Below are 18,325 nucleotides of genomic sequence, written 5' to 3' on the forward strand. Positions count from 1 at the left end.
GGGTATTTTTTCACCTATGTGGTATGAAGAGATAAAAATGGCTTACCCATTCACCCCAGTATGTTGAAGATCATAGAATTTTATCATAGCCCTTTGCAAAGTTCTCAAGTCAAAGAAAAGATTGTTGAAAAAGTTAAACTTGAGGTCTTTCCTCTTACCAGGATATATGTCATTGATGTGGAATGGATCCCCAAGCATCTCCATGACCTTGGAATTAACTCTCAGCATGTCCTCTTGAATAATTGATGGCTTTGGAAGCAAGGACCCCCTTACTCTTGATTGCTTCAGGTTTTTATTGATGAGTTTGAATAGATTTGGATAACCTACCCTACTGATTCCGACTTTGTCCAACGTAGAGCTTTGCAAAAAACCATTGATGCATTTCTTCCTAGAAACCCTAAATCTTCTTTATGTGGGATACAATCTACCATCTGTCCATAGATCAATGTGCTTGTTTTGTTCTAAACTTGAACTTCATCTTTGTCCAAAAGTAGAGCTTTGCACAAAAACCATTGATGCATTTCTTCCTAGAAACCCTAAATCTTCTTTCTATGGGATACAAACTACCATATGTCCATAGATCAATGTGCTTCTTTTATTCTAAACTCAATGCTTCTGTGGAAGAAGAAGGAGTTTCACAAAGCCTATTTCTTTTTTGCAGAGAGCAATATTCATCTTCCAACTCGACATGGAGATGATAGATACCTCTTTTAGCAGGATTCATGGAAATGTGGGAAAGATGATGATTTGGATATGGTGCAAGGAAAGATGCAAAGAAAAGTGTAGAGAAAGGACAGAATGAATAGAGGGAAATTTGAAATTTGGACCAAAAGAGAAAAATGATGCATTGGGAGGGAGAATTTTGGGGAAGGCACACATTCCCAAGAGATTTGAAAATGACACTACATTGGGGCCCCAAAAAGTACATCACGTGCATCCACTAAAATTATAAAAGTTTCCCCCAAATTTTGAGATTTAAAATTCCTTGCTCAATTTTTCAAAAATGAAAAGTATTCTCTCTCTACCATTTCTTACAAGGCAAATTCAAGCCCTCAAAATTTCCCTAATGAATGTGCCCTATACGTCAAACGCCACAAGGTAGCAGTCACATGTAATGGCACACCAAGAGGAGGACGTAGGTGTGGGCAGAATATTGCAGGTTCAAATCTTGCTATACCGGCCCCATCTTTTGAGGGATACCAAAAGCATCCCCAAGGTGTGGTGCACCAGTGGTTTTGGTTTTGTCCAGATCATGTGTTACATTGCTACATAGTGGATCAAAACACAAAGCCACAATCTCAATGGCCACCACAAATTTGGCACGTGCATGTTGGAACCAACCTAATCAATGCAGAGGTTCAAGAGAGGTTCAACTATTGTTTGAAGGGGGGTGTCAAGTGGAGTTTAGCAATGAAGGAAACTATACCCATACGCCAGTTGCTACTGCTCAAAACCAGAGGAACACACCTATCAGGTCACATGTTACAGCCACTCCTCAAGGTAGTGCATGAGACACAATGTGGGATGGTGTGCACGTATGGTATTGGTCAAACATTTCTAGAGATGATGCTTGCAAGATCAGTCGTGCGCTAGCGATGAAGGCAAAGGTGGTAGAGGAGATGTGTGGGGTAGATGGTTTTCATGAGGTCTTCAAAGTAGAGTCCCACGACGAAGATGGTCATGTTGGATTGTACAGTGTTTGCAAGGAGCCATCGTGCACATGCCCGGACTCATGGATCGGGTGAGAAACCACAAATCATATCTTACATGCAAACACGTCTTTTTTTTGTACTAGGGCTTAGTCAAAATGAGAACATGTTTATCCATCAGCTTTTTCTATCTGATGCTAATATATTTAATGCACTTAGCCGGGGCAGAACCTATCCAGCCATAGATATGTAGCATTTTTCGTTTCTAATTTTTGGCAAGCAAGATTAGGAAGGCGACCCTACTACTAGTTTTAGATATGCCCATTCAATTAACACATCATGGTGCACACTTTTGCAATTGTTTTGTTGATGTGACAAAGGGTAACTTGCTGTTTAGGTGTCACTTCAATAATAATTTATTGAATATTAAATTAATGGTCTCCCAAATGCTATAAAATTTATTCGCTTCAGGTTTTTTGTGCAATCTCCCAAAAGCTATCATAGAGCTTGTCTACTAGTCCCACAATGTCTGACGATCTTGAGAACAACATCAAGTCATCTTGGGATGCAAAGGAGTCCATTCCCAATGGAGGGGCCACATATGGAAAAGAATGGTTTCTAGCGACTCTCAAGGCAATGACATATCTATATCGCCTTTATCGATGCCACAATAAAATCAACATGCGCTTGTTGCTAAACTTGAACAAGAGGGGGCAATTTGCTATCAACTGTTGGAAGAAAGTTGGAATTATCATAGAAGAAGATGAGGGGAGACTCAAGGAGTAGCTAGGATGCCTGGTGAACTCTCTCTTGCCTATAGAGGGCAGTATACTACAAACACCGGGCCTTCCAGAAGATGAATGTGGCTGCACCATATAAAGTGCTGCCTTATGTACTGCAAGTAATAGCCTATGCAATGTTGTAGCTTCACCATATAAAGTAATGCCTTATGTACTGCAAGTACTATGGAATGAAATGTAGCAGCGCACCATATAAAGTGATGCTTTATGTAGTGCAAGTAATATGGAATGTAATGGTTTCTATTATAAATGGATGTTCATCTTGTAAGTAGCCTAGTTGTTGCTGTCTTTGAAACATTTTGTGCTTAAAAATTTCCCCCAATTGGCATGGTAAAGTAATCCTAAAAGAGTTAAAACTTAAGTTTAACATACTTACCATTTTTTTGTAATCTCTATCGTTGGCACCATTGGAGTTCGTATTCCCCATGGTATGGTTGGCTTATGGTTGCCATACGTGGCTTCTTGAAGTACAAAGAGACGGCCATGCCAAACACCTTTGTACCTAGCAAAAGGTCTAGTAACATGCCTTGTCATATTGACAATTGCCTTGTCATATTGAATCGGGAGGGGTCATTATGTATAAATTCTGTATATGATGTGCGTTCGAGGACTATTTATAAAACTCCTAATCTGTGAATTTTTTGACAAATAAAATACACCCTTTTCCTATTCAATTTGTAATTTTTTTCCCCAATTCCATTTTATAGCACCCTTTTGTATGTGAAAATGTGAGAAAAAATGAAAAAAGAACTCATGCAAGGCTACTCCCTATTAAATTTCCCCCTCCTCCATAGCTCCCCTTTCCCCTGAGCTCTGATACCAGTGTGAGAACCCAGGGAACTACCATCAAGATTCTCCACCCTATCACCCTTTTTTATAGGCCCTTGGCCATCAGATTTAGAATCCCCTTCACACCTAGCAGTCGCCCCTTGGTCTGGGTCCGTGACCCCCTGTGTTTTCCCTTGGCATTACAAACAAAGAATCACATGATCTGGATAACACCAAATTATTTGTCATTGGACACCATTAAGATTCTTATGGTTACTCTTCAAACCTTTGTGCATGAACTCCTAGGAGCACCCAACTATGATTTTCATGTCAACAAGCTGAATTTTTGAAGCGTCCTATAGATTTTTAGGTCCTTAGAGCGAGAGGATACAAGCTATGAGTATCCAAGGAAGAGTATATCACCCGAGAAGTCAGACTTTACCCTATTCCTAAAGAGGTATCTCGACTCTATTTTGGAGATGGCCTCTACATCTTCTCAATCCCAGCACCACGGGAGCATTAGTATGAGCTTTATACTCGCCCACTATATGAAAAATGAGCATGGAGCTCAAATCTATCTAGATCTAATTGGAGAATATTGTGCTAGAATCGATGATCATGACATAGTGTTTGTTGGTGGTCATGGATAATAAGGCAGTTTCCTTGGAGAAAATACTAGAGAAGACATCTTAGTTGGAGCTTGAAAGTTGAGAGTTGGTCTTAACCAAATCTAGAATCATGGTAAGGCTTAAGACTAATAACCAAAACATTTAGTTTTACTATTGGGATTGGGAGCAGGCTAAAACAATTGATATTTATGGACCACACATCCCAAATTAGGGTCACTTCAAGATATCAAGTGTTTATGTCTTTAAACAAAAGGAGATACATATGTTATTGTAGTTCCTGATAAGTTTTACAACAACTTCATCAAGATGGTAGAGGATGAGGTTAAACATACTAAATATAAGGTCTACTCTATTAAGCACTAGATGTCAAACAAGAAAAAGGAAGTGGATTCAAAACAAACTCATCGTTTGGGAGCATGAACAATGAAAGGGGATCACCCAAAATTTTATGAAAATAGATGAAAGTGGGGATTTTATCCCAAAATACTAGATTGATGGAGGAAAAAATAACTTCAATAAGAAAAAACAAGGTGACAATCAAACCAACCAAGGGTCACACAAATCTCACAACTCAATACCACCTTATTCAAAGATATGGGGATGTGAACTTTAAACCATTAGAGAATCAAACTAGACCATGCAAGAAGAGTTAAACTTGCAAATATTTAAAATGGTGAAAGCCTAGGGGATTCACCATGGAAAACTTACCACACCACGTAAGTGCAGGGGAGGTTTTTTTTTTAATACAAGTTACATAAGCGTATAAGTTAGGGGCAGGTCCCAATACTTTATCTCCCAAGCTTAAAAATAAGGGAGGGGGTATCATATTCATTTTGGGGGGGGGGGGACCTGACCCGGGTTAATGACTGGTAACGATTGGTCATCGTTGTGCACTAGAACTCAGATGAATTTAAGGGAAGTTTTTTTTTCAAGTCACACATCAATTTTGCATCAAGCCGGTCTAGATAAGGGCTAATTTGTAGCAGGTCAAGGGTTGATCTTCACCAGCTTTGGATGGGTCATAATTGGAGGAGTAGCCAGAATGCATGCTGATCGGGCACATAGATTGAAAGTCAAACTAAGACATGTTGAGGGTACATCTAGTTATCAACAGAAGTGGTTTCTTAGTACGTTGCCAGTCACTATGCTACACACTCTTTGACTAATTTTACTTAGTTAGATCATGCGAGACCTAAATTTTATATGTAAGATAGAGGCATGATAATGTATTCATTGATTGTCGTATAAGCATAAAAAGGGGGGTCATATTCCCTAATATGAGTCATATATAGGGGTTTTATCAAAGTTGTCCGCTCGCAGGTGGCACCCGTTTTTGTATATAGAGTGAATCCCCTTAGGGTTAAAGAAATACAATGGGACTTGGGATCTTTACGATCATCTAAATGGTTTTAACCAAGTATTAATAGCAAAAAGTGTGTATGACTTTTATGCACACAACAAAAAATGCCGTCTAAACAAGAAGCTTTACACAAGTTTTTGTATCATGAAACACACTGCATTAGAAGCATGTATGCTTGACGTGGTGGATTTGGGAGACAATTGTGAGATTTATGGAGAGGATGACCAAGAAATAGAGATGAGAATGAATAGAATGATAATTTCCATACCTACCCAAAAGGGGCCGACAATAACCCCTCCCATGGCTAACTACAAGGAGATGATCAAGAAGGGAAATCAGATGATAGCAAGTCTTTAGAGACAATAAGGGGAAAATGGACTAGTCATGATATGCATGAGAGCTAATATAGGCCTAAATATGATAGGAATGTGCAATATTTTCCATGAGACCACAAGGACAATTGGCATATAGGTATCCACCTACTATTTTATCAAATGCCAAAGCCTATTGCAGGGATAAAGAGACCTCAAGCTATTTTAGGACATCAACCTCCTTCTTTGAGTGGAAATTTTATGCCTATAAAGTTGACGCAGCCCAAAGAGCAAGGAGAGGAGCAAGAAATAGTTCCAATTACTCCCTACAATGATGGTAGCTCTTCAATGCCTATGGAGGAAGGATGGTACATACTAGCACCTACTAAGGACCAACCTTGCTATGTAAGGCTAAGTGGTAAGTCCAATCCATTTCATAGCAAATGGTGGAGCGAGAGCTCTAGTTGCAAAACCACAGCCTAAATAGAAGGCTAGTGGGTTTTCATACCTATCAAGCTCACAACCATTGAAAGAACAAATGCTCCTATGATTTACTATCAAGATTGTGGTAGAAGGCATGTCATTTTCAAAGTATTACCCCCAAAAACCTATAAAAACTTGAAAGAAAAAGGCTTTAAGCTTGGTAGAAATGGTTCCATCTAGTTCAATAAAAACCCTAAGGGAAGGGTTGTTGGGGGTGTGGGGTTTGTCCTATACACTGACATCTACATGAAAACACTACCTTCGTGTGCTCTATATTGTATCTTGGTGTGTGTACCATCCCTTAGTCAATCATAGTAATATGCATGAACACACTTAGGATCAACAAGGCATTTTTTTCCCTCATTAGGAGGTCTCATCCCCATCTTCTATTATATGCCCATCATTCTAGGGTAAGCTTTATCTTTGTATTAGCACACTCAATAATACTACTTATTGTGACGTGTGCTCTTGAACTTCTACTTCATCTTGTCCATCTTTGCATGCATTTGTGCAACCATATTAACAAAGATTGGTATCAAAATGGGCTTCAACATTCAAGGGAGGATTTTCAACACCCTTTCCATTGATGTTCTCCAATTGGTGATTTTGAGTGAGTGTTTACAGGGTGACATAATCTTTGGGACAATTCTTTGATCTTGTCACAATTTTGATTTGAGGTCATTTCGGCCTTCATTTCCACTATTGAAAATATTGTGCATGCAATTTCATTCTTTTGTGAAGGTTTTAACAATTCACATTCCTCCAAAACTAGAACTTTATAGTCTTCAGTGGGTTGTGCTATATAGCACATTCTTTTGTGAAGGTTTTAACAATTCACATTCCTCCAAAAATAGAACTTTATAGTCTTCGGTGGGTTGTGCTATATAGCACATGTTATTTTTGTGTAGTTTTTCCTCTACACGCAACACACTAGCCATGTTTAACAAGGGGGCTAACAACAATGATGTTTTTCGCATGCTTTTTGCTGAGGAAAAATCAAATGGAGACAACTACCCACTTTTGGCATGCATGATGAAACGTGTTCTTATTGCAAAGGGTGTTTGGAACATTGTGCAAGGTTATGATGTAAGACCAGGTTCTATGGATACACATTCTACAAATGATCGTGCGGGTTCTAGAAGTTCTTCTACTTAGTTGTGTTGTTTAATGCTAAAAAGGAACATTGAGATGATAAGGATGTGCAAATTCTTGTGCATTTATTGCATGTTCTCTTCAACATTCCATTACTCTATACATTTTTTCATCATAAACAACAAAGCAAGCATGGGATAGACTAGCTTTTCTATATGCAGGGTCAAATTTGACCAAAATGGCTTACCTACATAAAGACATGTAGTCCAAGGTTATGTATGAGGAGGATGACATGGATGTATTTCTTGTAGAGACTAAAGCTCCCAATGAAACTTAATTTCCATTGGTGACATGTTCCTGATAGTTCTCTTGTGCATACAATTCTTGATGCTTTGTCAGATTCTTATCAGACTTTTGCCTTCACCTTTAGGCTTGTGATAGAGAGGAAACTTGATGATGTGAATTTCGATGTCCTTGTCTCTATGTTGATGCAAGGGGCCCAATTCAATTAAAATATGACTAAGCAACGTATTATTTAATAGTCATTTGTGTCTGCACACCATAAGAAAATGTTGTTGTTTCCACTTCCAAAGCTTCTACTGGTAATAGCCTGCCCCCACATATGTTGTTTCTTCAAACAGAAATAGGTATGAGAAGTTTGGCAATAGAGGCAAGAAGAAGTTGAAACATTACCGTAGGATAAATGATCATTTCATCAAGCAATGTTTTAAAGCATAAGGCTACAAAGGTTTGAAAGAAAAAGGCAAGCGCTTCTTCCAATGCAGATTTAGAAAATCTTTTGCAAGATGTAAAACGGGCTTTTTTGTGTGCAATGTTAATATGACCTATGTGTTTATGATGCATGTATCGCAAAATTATGGATTATATACTCTACTCTGCAATGGTGTAAGTAAGCACATTAAACCTCATTGTGATTTGTTCACTTCTCTTGAGACAGTTTTCGGTGAAAAATATTGTCATGTGTGCAATAATGCCTCTTATCCCATCAAGGGAGTTGGGAATATTGTGCTTACTAATGCAGGTGGTAGCTCTTGGATGCTTTGTATGCTTCTGGGATAAAAAAGACCCTTTTGTCTGAATCTACACTTGGAAAACTTGGTCTTGTTGTCAATTTTGTGAATGACCAATGTAATGTGCATGATCCCAATTTTGGTGATACTATTGTGTATCTAGTACTTTATTTTCTATGTTCTACAAGCTCAATGCTTACATCTGAAAGTTGGAAGTTTACCGCGTTTGCAAAAATCTGAGATGGTTGCTTTGCTGCCCCCTCTTGAGCCACCATTGAAACATGTATGAGCAATCCTTCCTAAGGATAGTTTTGTACGGGCTACTCACAAATTTTAGCTTGTCCCATAATGACATTTTTGGCCCGATGCATAGTTCGTCTTTTACAAATCATTTTTATTTCATGAGTTTTATTGATGATTACTCCATACATGCATGGATGTATTTGCTTAAGGAAAAGGCAAAAGTGTTTGCATGCTTAAATAAATTTTTGTTTATGGCTGTAAATGTATTTTATTGTAGTGTGGGCATCCTTCGTCTTGATCGAGGGGAGAATATATGCTAAATAATTCAATGCATTTCTTGCAAGTCATGGGATAAACGCCTATGTACAAAGCATTATGCTCCTCAACAAAATGGTGTTGATAAGAGGGAAAACATTTCATTTATGGAGATGACATGATGCATAATCAAGAGCCAAGCTTTGCCACATCTATTTTGGCTTGAGGCTATCATGTGCACTATTTATGTACTACACAGGAGTCCCACTAAAGCATTGCCATCGATCACTCCATGCCTGGCATGGCAAGAAATCATCTATTGGACACTTGTGTGTCTTTGTTTACTTGGCTTATGCTTTGGTGACTCAGGAACAATGCTAAAAATTGGATGATAAGGCTTGGAAATGTATTTTTGTTGGTTATAGTCCAGAAAGCAAAAGTTACAGGTTATATCATTCACAAACAAAGCATAACGTGATTAGTTGAAATCTATTTTTTGTGGACAATGCAGTTCAATCGTTGTTAGCATGTACCAAGGAGACATATATGAGCTCACAAAATGCATACCATACGTTGTTGCATCTATTCAATGGTGGGAGTATGAATATAAGTCCTAATGAAGCACATGTGGAGCCTATGTAGGTTTTAAATGATGTTACAAATCAGCCAGTTTTCAATGCAGATTTACAAGATGTAATTGATGATGATAGGGATAAAAATGAGTAGGCTAGAGGGAGGAAGAACCTGTCATTTGACGAAGCACAAAAAATGGAAAATTGGTTGGATGCAATGCAATTTGAGTATGATGCTATTGTGAAGAATGGCACATGGTCTTTGTGTGACTTACCCCTAGCAAAAAAGCCATTGCTATAAGTGGATCTTTAAGTAAAAAAGTAAGCATGATGGTAGTGTTGATCACTATAAGGCTAAATCATGACAAAAGGGTGTGCTCAAGGGAGCATTGATTTTGATGAGACTTTTGCTCCCACTTGTCGTATGACAACCATTAGTAGCATTTGAGCATTGGCGGCTCATAATGGTTGGAATGTACATCAAATAGACATAAAGACTACATTTTTGAATGATGATTTGCATGAGGAAGTGCAAGTAGCATAGCCTCGAGGTTTTGTTCAAAAAGGAACAAAACAAGGTGTGCATGCTTAAGAAGATTTTGTATGGCTCAAAGCAAGCTCCACATGCTTGGTATAAAAAGAGTCATTCTTACTTGGCTATACATGGTTTTTAGAATAGTCCAACTCAAAAAACTTTGGGTCTCAAGTGTTCCGCGGTGATGCATTTCTAATCATTGTGCTGCTCTCACTAATCCATCCTAAATCTATCAATAATAACTTGTTATTACCATAAGTTTACTCAATTTTTTATAACTTGTCTTTGCAATAAGTTTACTCAATTTTCATAACTATGATTTTCAAGAAACACATCAATACCTTGATTTTGAAATTAAATTGCTCATTTACACACCATCACTTTGGTTGTCTATTCTAAAAATTAGATTCACTTTTCCAAAAGCTTAGTGAGCATTATTATGTGCATGTTGAATTCTTCTCCGCTATAAATTGTTTTGCGGTGCTCCAAAGTAGATGAGCCAAAGTCAAAAAAGTATATTTTTCTTGGTTATGGTGAATCATCAACCAAGATTGTCCACAGACGAGAGTGCCAACCAAAGCTTATGATTAGAGGCTATTCTAGAAGATGCCTTTGACACTCAAGCTCTACTAGACTACTGGGGCTTTTGAAAAGACTCAGACTCAATGTTGGGTAATTTCAAAGCTAAACTTTAATATTTTTAGCTTAATTTTTCACTGAGCACTCCGAGCACGGAGCTCAATTTTTTGTCCACCATACTGACATAAGATCCACTCTGCAAAGTTTTCTTGCTAAAGAATATGAACCAATTACACTCTGCCTTTCCTTGTACAACGTTTTGGTGATCCAGATACTTTTGAAGCTTGCATGGAGGCGCCTGCCTGCTCGTTTGTGAAGGTTACTCGAAGATTAGCAAGCTCTATGCAAAATCATTATGGCATCAGCCTTTTGGTCTTCAGTCAAGGCCAAGCAGGATATGTTTACAGGTCGATTGCTCCGCAAGGGGCCTCGAAGAGGTGAAGCCACTTCAAGCTCCAAAGTTGCAGGACAAATTTGGCTCAGAGAATCTGCAATTTTCGGATGTTGCTGGTAGGACTGTGGCAGAGCTCAAACTGGCATCAGGTACCTCAGTACGCCTACTATTGGCAGAGGCACGGATCACATCTTACAGCTGCCGCCTTTGGCATGGTAGCTGCGAAGAAATGTTGTATACTGATGTGTCAGAAAGCTCCGTCAACGGCATTGATAGAAGTGTACATGGGGCTACTCCTCAGCAGTTTTTTGTAACTGGTGGCATGGCTCCCTCTTTAGCTCACTCTCTTGATCCTCACATTAGCCTTTGCAATAACAATTGGTCAGTACAGTCGGTGGCAGTCGATCCAAAGGAGCACGTTCAGGTGTACATTGTGTATGAGAGAGAGAGAGAGAGAGAGAGAGAGAGAGAGAGAGAGAGAGAGAGAGATTTTTATCGTCTATATGAGGCCAAAGTCGGCCTATTAGTCAAATCAAGTATATATGTGTGTGTCCTCCATCTATCGGGAAAGACAAAACAGTCCAAACTGGTCCCTGGTGTATGATGGGATCTATGTGGAGGGGGATGGAGCTCTAGTACTAGGGATATGTGCATGTCTATATGCTGAGGGTAGTGCATTCATGTAGATGCATCAAGCTGGCTAGCTCCATCCTGTGCTAATAGGGGATATAAAATGTGGTAGATGTCAGCCATCATCTGGGCTCGTCTCTCCGTAGCAGCTGGACGAGAGAGAGAGAGAGAGAGAGAGAGAGAGAGAGAGAGAGAGAGAGAGAGAGAGAGAGAGAGAGAGAGAGAGAATATTCTATTGATATACCAAAAGGCCAATGGCACCAAAACTTACTACCATCATTTGAATGGTACAACCGTGTATAGTAAATAACCGATAAATACATTCTGTATTATACTTGAACTATTTGCCTGTCCCCGAAAATACATATTAAACACTTTTTATTGTTCCTGTCACAAAGTGATGATGTGGCATATCCAACTGGAAAGGAATGGCCAAGGGGACAAGAGAAATTGAACCTAGAAGATGGCCGATGGAGCCTAAGGGGTTAGAGTTTTAAAAGAAAAAAACCTCTTGCAACTTAAATGTCAGGTGCAGCGGAATTGAAATGATGAAGATCTAGGTTTTACACTTCCACCTATCTTTTACTTCTTTTGCTTGCGTTAGTGATTGCTTTTAGCTAGAATGATGTTTCCTTCCTCTTTCCCTGAAGAGAGGGAATGAGAGAGAGAGAGAGAGAGAGAGAGAGAGAGAGAGAGAGAGAGAGAGAGAGAGAGACCCACTTGGGTCCCAACCAACCCTCTTAAGGGCCCCCCACACGGCTGTCAATGTGGTATTTGCTTTAGATTGCGTAAATGGAATGTACACACATGCATACCTCAAGTGCAAACTCTACTGACTCGAATGGAGAATGTCGCCTCAGTAACTCTTCAAGATGAAGCACCTCCGGGGTTGATTTGGTGCACCTTTCGATTCGTCTCGACGTAGAATTGCTGATGGCCACCAAGGGGTAGATCTGGGGCTGATTTGTGCTCCCGATGTGAGAGAAATGAAGGGCTGAAAATGCAGATCTTGACGATGCCGATGATGGACAGCAATGGAAGCACTCGATGCCGGCGAGGAAATGGCCGAGGAGAGGCTCGATGGGCTGCCGAAGTACCGGACTGCAACGGAGAGGCTAGCGAATGTAGATCCGAGCCGGTTCCGGCGAGGGAAAGGGTTGAAATCTGAAAACGCTGAGGCTGATCTGTTGTAGACTATCACAAATTGTTGGCGTGTCAAGCCACTGAAGAACAGAGCCAACCTACGGACACCGGCCGAGGGGCTTAAACCCTAAGAAGAAGCAACAGAAGAAGTTTTCACCAACTTACGGCCCTCGCTAAGTGGGGGCCAAATTAATGAAAGTCTTACCAAATTATGGGACCCCCGTCCGATGGGGCCCAAGTGACCCAAAGACAATCATAATAAAGTCGGACCCACCCACACACGCACAAATAGTCAATTGCATATGAAGCTGATGATGTGGCATGCCTGTACGGATGACTGCAATTTGCGCTGACGTGCTGACGTGGTACTGTATGATTGCCGCAATTCACGTTGACATATTGATGTGGTTCTGCACGGATTGCCGCAATTTATACTGATAGGCTGCCGACGTGGCAGTATGGATTTCTGTGAAACACGCTGATAGCTTTTTGGACTCCATACTTTTGGGACCAGATGCTTTTAGAACTTAAATTCTTTTCATGTAAACTGCTTTTGGGCCTAGTGTCTTTAAATAAGACCCATGGGCTCTCACCCTAACAGTCTACTCGCAGGAGATGCAGAGCAGAGCAAAGCAATGGGAGTTGTACCATGTTGAAGAAATATAAAGAAATACTGAAAGGGGTGCCAGGGTTTGGGACCAGTGCTCTTTTGGGGTGGAACTCCGCTACTCCTCATTGTGCATCTCTTTCAGTTTAGTGTAGTTTGAAGTGCTTAAAGTTGTTTAGTTTGTTCTTTTCCGTTGGCACGTGCTGCCCGTCCAGTTATAGTGGTATCAGAGCTTCAGGCGTGTGCTTTTTTCAAAGCATATCGGTCGTACCAAAGAGCAGACAGAGCAAGATGGCACTTTCTTTTTTTTTGAGAATTTTTTATGAAAAATCTTCGTGTTGTTGCCCCAGAGTTACTAGCCACCCCCACCCTTAGTCCATCGTGCATCAGGCGCAATTCCGTCTTCATGGCTCTAGCTTATGGGGCATAAGCCATGAAGAACCCAAGATCACTTGCAAGAGAAGGATCAAAGATGAGCCACTGTTTTTCTTAGAGGCAGTGCCATGAAGTGGTGGATATCTATAGCTACCAAGCCGCACACTTCAAGGACTTGGCAAGCTTCAAGAAAACTTTTGGCTGAAGTTACATGCCTTCAAACATTTTCCTTCGGAGTGCAGCTTCTAGCAGAGTGGGGTAGCCTGAAATGCTTGCCACGAAAACCCTAGTAGATTACAACTTGAAATTTCTTGACATCTCTCAGCAGGTGCTCTTCTCAAGCCGATAACCTTGGAGGCCCAGTGTGATTGCTATATCTTGGGACTATCATCACCGCTACAAGAACACTGTCTGATCAAGCTAGTTTCGATCATTCAAGAGCTTTTGGACCATGCTGCGGTTGGTGTCACAAGACGGGCACCACGTGCCAATAGAAAAGAGCAGACTGAACAGACTTTTAGCACTTCAATAACAACTGAACTGAAAGAGAGAGACGACACGCGACACGGAGTGGCGAAATTCCACCCCAGAGAGTATTGGCCCCAAACCTTGGCGCCCCTTTCGGTATTTCTTTATATTGCATCATCAAAGTACAAGCCGGTACTCCAGACTCTGCACCTTCTCCAGGAAGCATGCAAGAGAATGAGCCCTAACCTCATATTTAAAGGCCCTAGGCCCAAAAGCAGTTTATAGTAAAAGCCTTCAAACTCAAAAGCATCTGGTCCAAAAGCAAAGCCAAAAAGAGCGTAAATCACGGAAATCCGTACAGCCTAGCACGTCATCAGCTAGCGCAAAACGCGAAAATCCGTACAGCTTGCCACGTCATCATGCCAGCGCAATCTTCAAAAATATTCCACGTCATCAATTTTTGCGTGTATGTGTGCAGGTCCTGCTTTATTTTAATCCTGTCACTTGGGGCTCCATCGAATGGCGTCCCCATAAGTCGGTAGGACTTCTTCTGTTACTTGTTCTTCTTAGGGTTTAGGCCCCTCGGCCGGTAGCTCCGTTCTTCAGTAGGTCGACACCTCAGCAGTTTGTTACAGTTGGCTATAAATTTAGGAAGAAACCTTGTCACGTGACACATCCAACCCTATGTGTCCGTGGACAAGCTACAGCATAGCAAGGTTCAGTTCAGTCCAGTCAAATTAGCGAGTGATCTGGCACTTTTGTGAGTTTGTTCGCAGACCGTGCATGTCCAGTCACTTAGTGTAGATGCATATCCTCTGGTTGCACACAGCATGATCATAAGCATTCCCATCAAATCCGTTAGAATCCTTCAGGGGAATTTTCCAGTGATTTTAGCCTATTTTACCTATTTTTGACATTTTTCACTTATTATTTTTAAGTGACTTTTGTTGGAAAGTAGGTAGGGCAAATCGAGTAAGTTTGTATATAAGCAAACCTACACTAGCACTTTCTGGCAAAAGAGGCAGCAGGAGCACACGCTCAACAGGCAACTTCTCAGCAGAACCCCAAGCCTAGCGTTTTTGCTCCACAGCAACCACCTAGTGTTTTGGACCAGATCAGCCAGCGTTTTTGCACTTCCAGATCCCTGGCGATAGACGACTCAACAAGAGACCTAGCGTTTTGCAGTTGCAGGCCATCCGATGACAGCAGAGCCATTTTCAGCCCTAGCGTTTTTTATTTGTAGATCAGCCCCAGCGTTTTGCAGATTTACTACGACGGAACATCAAGAACCATAAGCGTTTTCAGTTTTTAGCCCTTAGACACCGCAGATCAAGTCCCGAACCTCGCAGATCTCACCTTCCCGCATCAGTTCCTTGCCGCACGGTCAGTTTCCGCAAGGTTTACAGTGTCAGCCCGGAAAATGCAGATTTCAGCATCTGCGTTTTCACAACGTCGTTGTTGCATCGTTGCCATCGACATCATCACCAACATAGAGCCAGAATTCAACAGATAGAAGATTTGTAGATTTCAGCCCTTAGCGTTTTCAGATTTCAGCCCGTCTCGTCGTGGTCCTCATCGTCGGCAAGTCCAAGCATTGTAGAGATTTGTGCAATCATAAGTAGACCGCTCTCGCCATAGAGAGTGGGGCCTTCGGAGGAGGGTTTTACAACGTCCCTAGTGTCGTATTTCTCTTCGCTCTCTATCTCTCAGTCTCATACACTTTCACGCATAGTGTCCATTCACTTTGTTTGTGATCATTGCACTCTCTCAGTAAAGGAACGGAAGGCTCTCCCTTCCGTAAGTAAAAGGAATCTATAAGCACAGTTCGGAGCACTCATATTGAGCAAAGTTCAAACATTCATTCCGCTATACCTAACATTGGTATCAGAGCTTTGACAGTGTTATGTATCACTCAAGGAAAGAACCACAAGAATCACAAGAATTTTTTTTTTGCTTGTTGCGGTCGCACGAACCCAAGTTCGCTTGGGCGTGTGGATTCCTAATCGTGTTTTTGAAGAGTGACAAGAATCCCAAGAAAGAAGGGCTTGTCCAGCCTCCCCTTGTGCCTCTTTTCACTCATCGAGAGCGGACCGTGCACTTAGCGGCCGGCCAATCGATATAAGGTTGGAAAAAGCAACCTTGGTGTGAGCGCAAGGCCGCCAAGGGGTGCGCCCGCGGAAAAGAGCAGAACTCGGGTGAAGAGAAGATCCTTCTCTAACACAGATTGCATGCGAAAGAAGCACCCAAGAACCTTAAGAACCGCAAGAACCTCAAGACACTCAAGCACCCAAGCACCCAAGACTCCCAAGAACCCAAGTTCCCCGTGAACTTAAGAACCCAAGACCACAAGAACCCACAAGAACCCACAAGAACCCAAGACTTCAGTGGATGGTCATCACTCGAAGCGGAATGGATACTTCGTTCGGAGGTGATGAGCATGAGAGAGGCGAAGAAGAATTTTTTCCCTCTAGGAGGTTTTTCCGACCCTCCCTCTTCCCCATCTACACCAAGGATTGCACTAACTCCTATGGAGGAGTTGGAGCAGATGTTTATGGACAGGAAGTTAGAACGCGAAGCAAGAAGAGCAGAAAGAAAAGCAGAAATGAAGCGCGAACACGAAGAAAGAATGGCAGCCATAGCGCGTGAGCGCGAGCAAGCACGCTTGGAAGCCAAAGTAAGCAAACCAAATTGGATCGTGAGTGCGACGGAAGACAAGCAGAAAACAAAGAAAGACAAGCCGAATTTGATTGCGAGAAGAAAGCAAGAAAGGCAATGAACGACCGACACATGGAAGAGATGTTGAGACTATTTTCTCAAGTGCAGGCGCACTTTGCACAGAATCAAGAGAAGGAGACTCTCTCAGTCTCTTCTTCTCCAAACCATGACACATGATTTGCATGATGATGATTTGAATGACAATGATAAGCATGATGATTTGGATGACAATGACAAGCATGATGATTTGCATGAAGATGATGTGATTGTTCACAAGGATGATGTGTTAGTTAATACTGTTTCTAGCGAAGCTAACCTCGTTGCAGATTCAATCAGTCACGAAGAACCGATCTTGGCTCTCGAGCCTAGGTCCCAAGAACCTCTTCAAGAAGAACCGATCTTGGCTCTCGAGCCTAGGTCCAAAGAACCCTCACAGGAAGTACTATGTGTTCGCATGATTGGTTAACATGCATTGTTCGAGTGTTTCATTCGCGATCGTTTCCTATATTTTCGTTAGCAGCTTTATGTGATCCCTTTTCCTAGGCATGACATATTGTATGTTGAGCACGTTTCACTCATGGATGAGCAAGGATGTATGCAGATTTTTCATGAAAAGCTGAAACGTATGTATGTAAGGAAGTCACATTCCATGTCTCTTCCTTGGCATGACACATTCATAGAAAGAGCACATGAAAGTATGAGCACCAAGCATGGGCATTTCCGTTGTGAATTGCCATATTGATTGCTTTAGATCAAAAGAGACAGATTCGATCTCATTGTTTGCGTGTGTGTGGTGAACGGTTTGGCACTCCATCTATTTGTTCATCTACATTGCATGCACAGTCTTTGAGGAAGACAAGATTTTTTCCACTCACTTTACATGGAATAGGTATGTTCATGGTTTTGTGTTGGAAATGGGTTCAAGAATTTTCAGCCATGGAGATTCTTGAAGAAGAAAGAAGCATGACACTCGACGAAGTTGAAGCATCGAAGGAGCCACAAAAGACTGTCGCTTTCGGCGCGGCCCAAAGAAGCAAGCGTTGCAGACCTTTATGAAGTTAAAGTACCGCATGACCCACACATCAGAGTGGGCCTGCGAAGAGTCTCTTCCAGGATTCCGGATACTATTGGCAATCTCCCTCGACGCCATACAGTTCGGTATCAGTACCTCACTTTGAAAAGGAGGGGATGTCACGTGACACATCCAACCCTATGTGTCCGTGGACAAGCTACAACATAGCAAGAGTTCAGTTCAGTCCAGTCAGTCGAGATTAGCAAGTGATCTGGCACTTTTGTGAGTTTGTTCGCAGATCGTGCATGTCCAGTCACTTAGTGTAGATGCATATCCTCCGGTTGCACACAGCATGATCACAAGCATTCCCATCAGAATCCATCAGGGGAAGTGATTTTAGCCTATTTTATCTATTTTTGACATTTTTCACTTATTATTTTTAAGTGACTTTTGTTGGAAAGTAGGTAGGGAAAATCGAGTAAGTTTGTATATAAGCAAACCTAGACTAGCACTTTCTGGCAGAAGAGGCAGCATGAGCACATGCTCAATAGGCAACTTCTCAGCAGAACCCCAAGCCTAGCGTTTTTGCTCCACAGCAACCACCTAGCGTTTTGGACCAGATCAGCCAGCGTTTTTGCACTTGCAGATCCCTGGCGACAGAAGACTCAACAAAA

General features: G+C 41.4%; 1 pseudogene; it reads left to right on the forward strand.

The window, feature by feature from the left end:
- The first annotated feature begins 10,580 nt into the window (after nt 1–10,580).
- Nucleotides 10,581–11,558, forward strand: LOC147464180 (photosynthetic NDH subunit of subcomplex B 2, chloroplastic-like; annotated as a pseudogene).
- The last annotated feature ends 6,767 nt before the right edge of the window (nt 11,559–18,325 follow it).

Source organism: Adiantum capillus-veneris, chromosome 2 (assembly GCF_014529385.1).
Source record: "Adiantum capillus-veneris isolate H3 chromosome 2, ASM1452938v2, whole genome shotgun sequence".
Classification (NCBI taxonomy): domain Eukaryota; kingdom Viridiplantae; phylum Streptophyta; class Polypodiopsida; order Polypodiales; family Pteridaceae; genus Adiantum; species Adiantum capillus-veneris.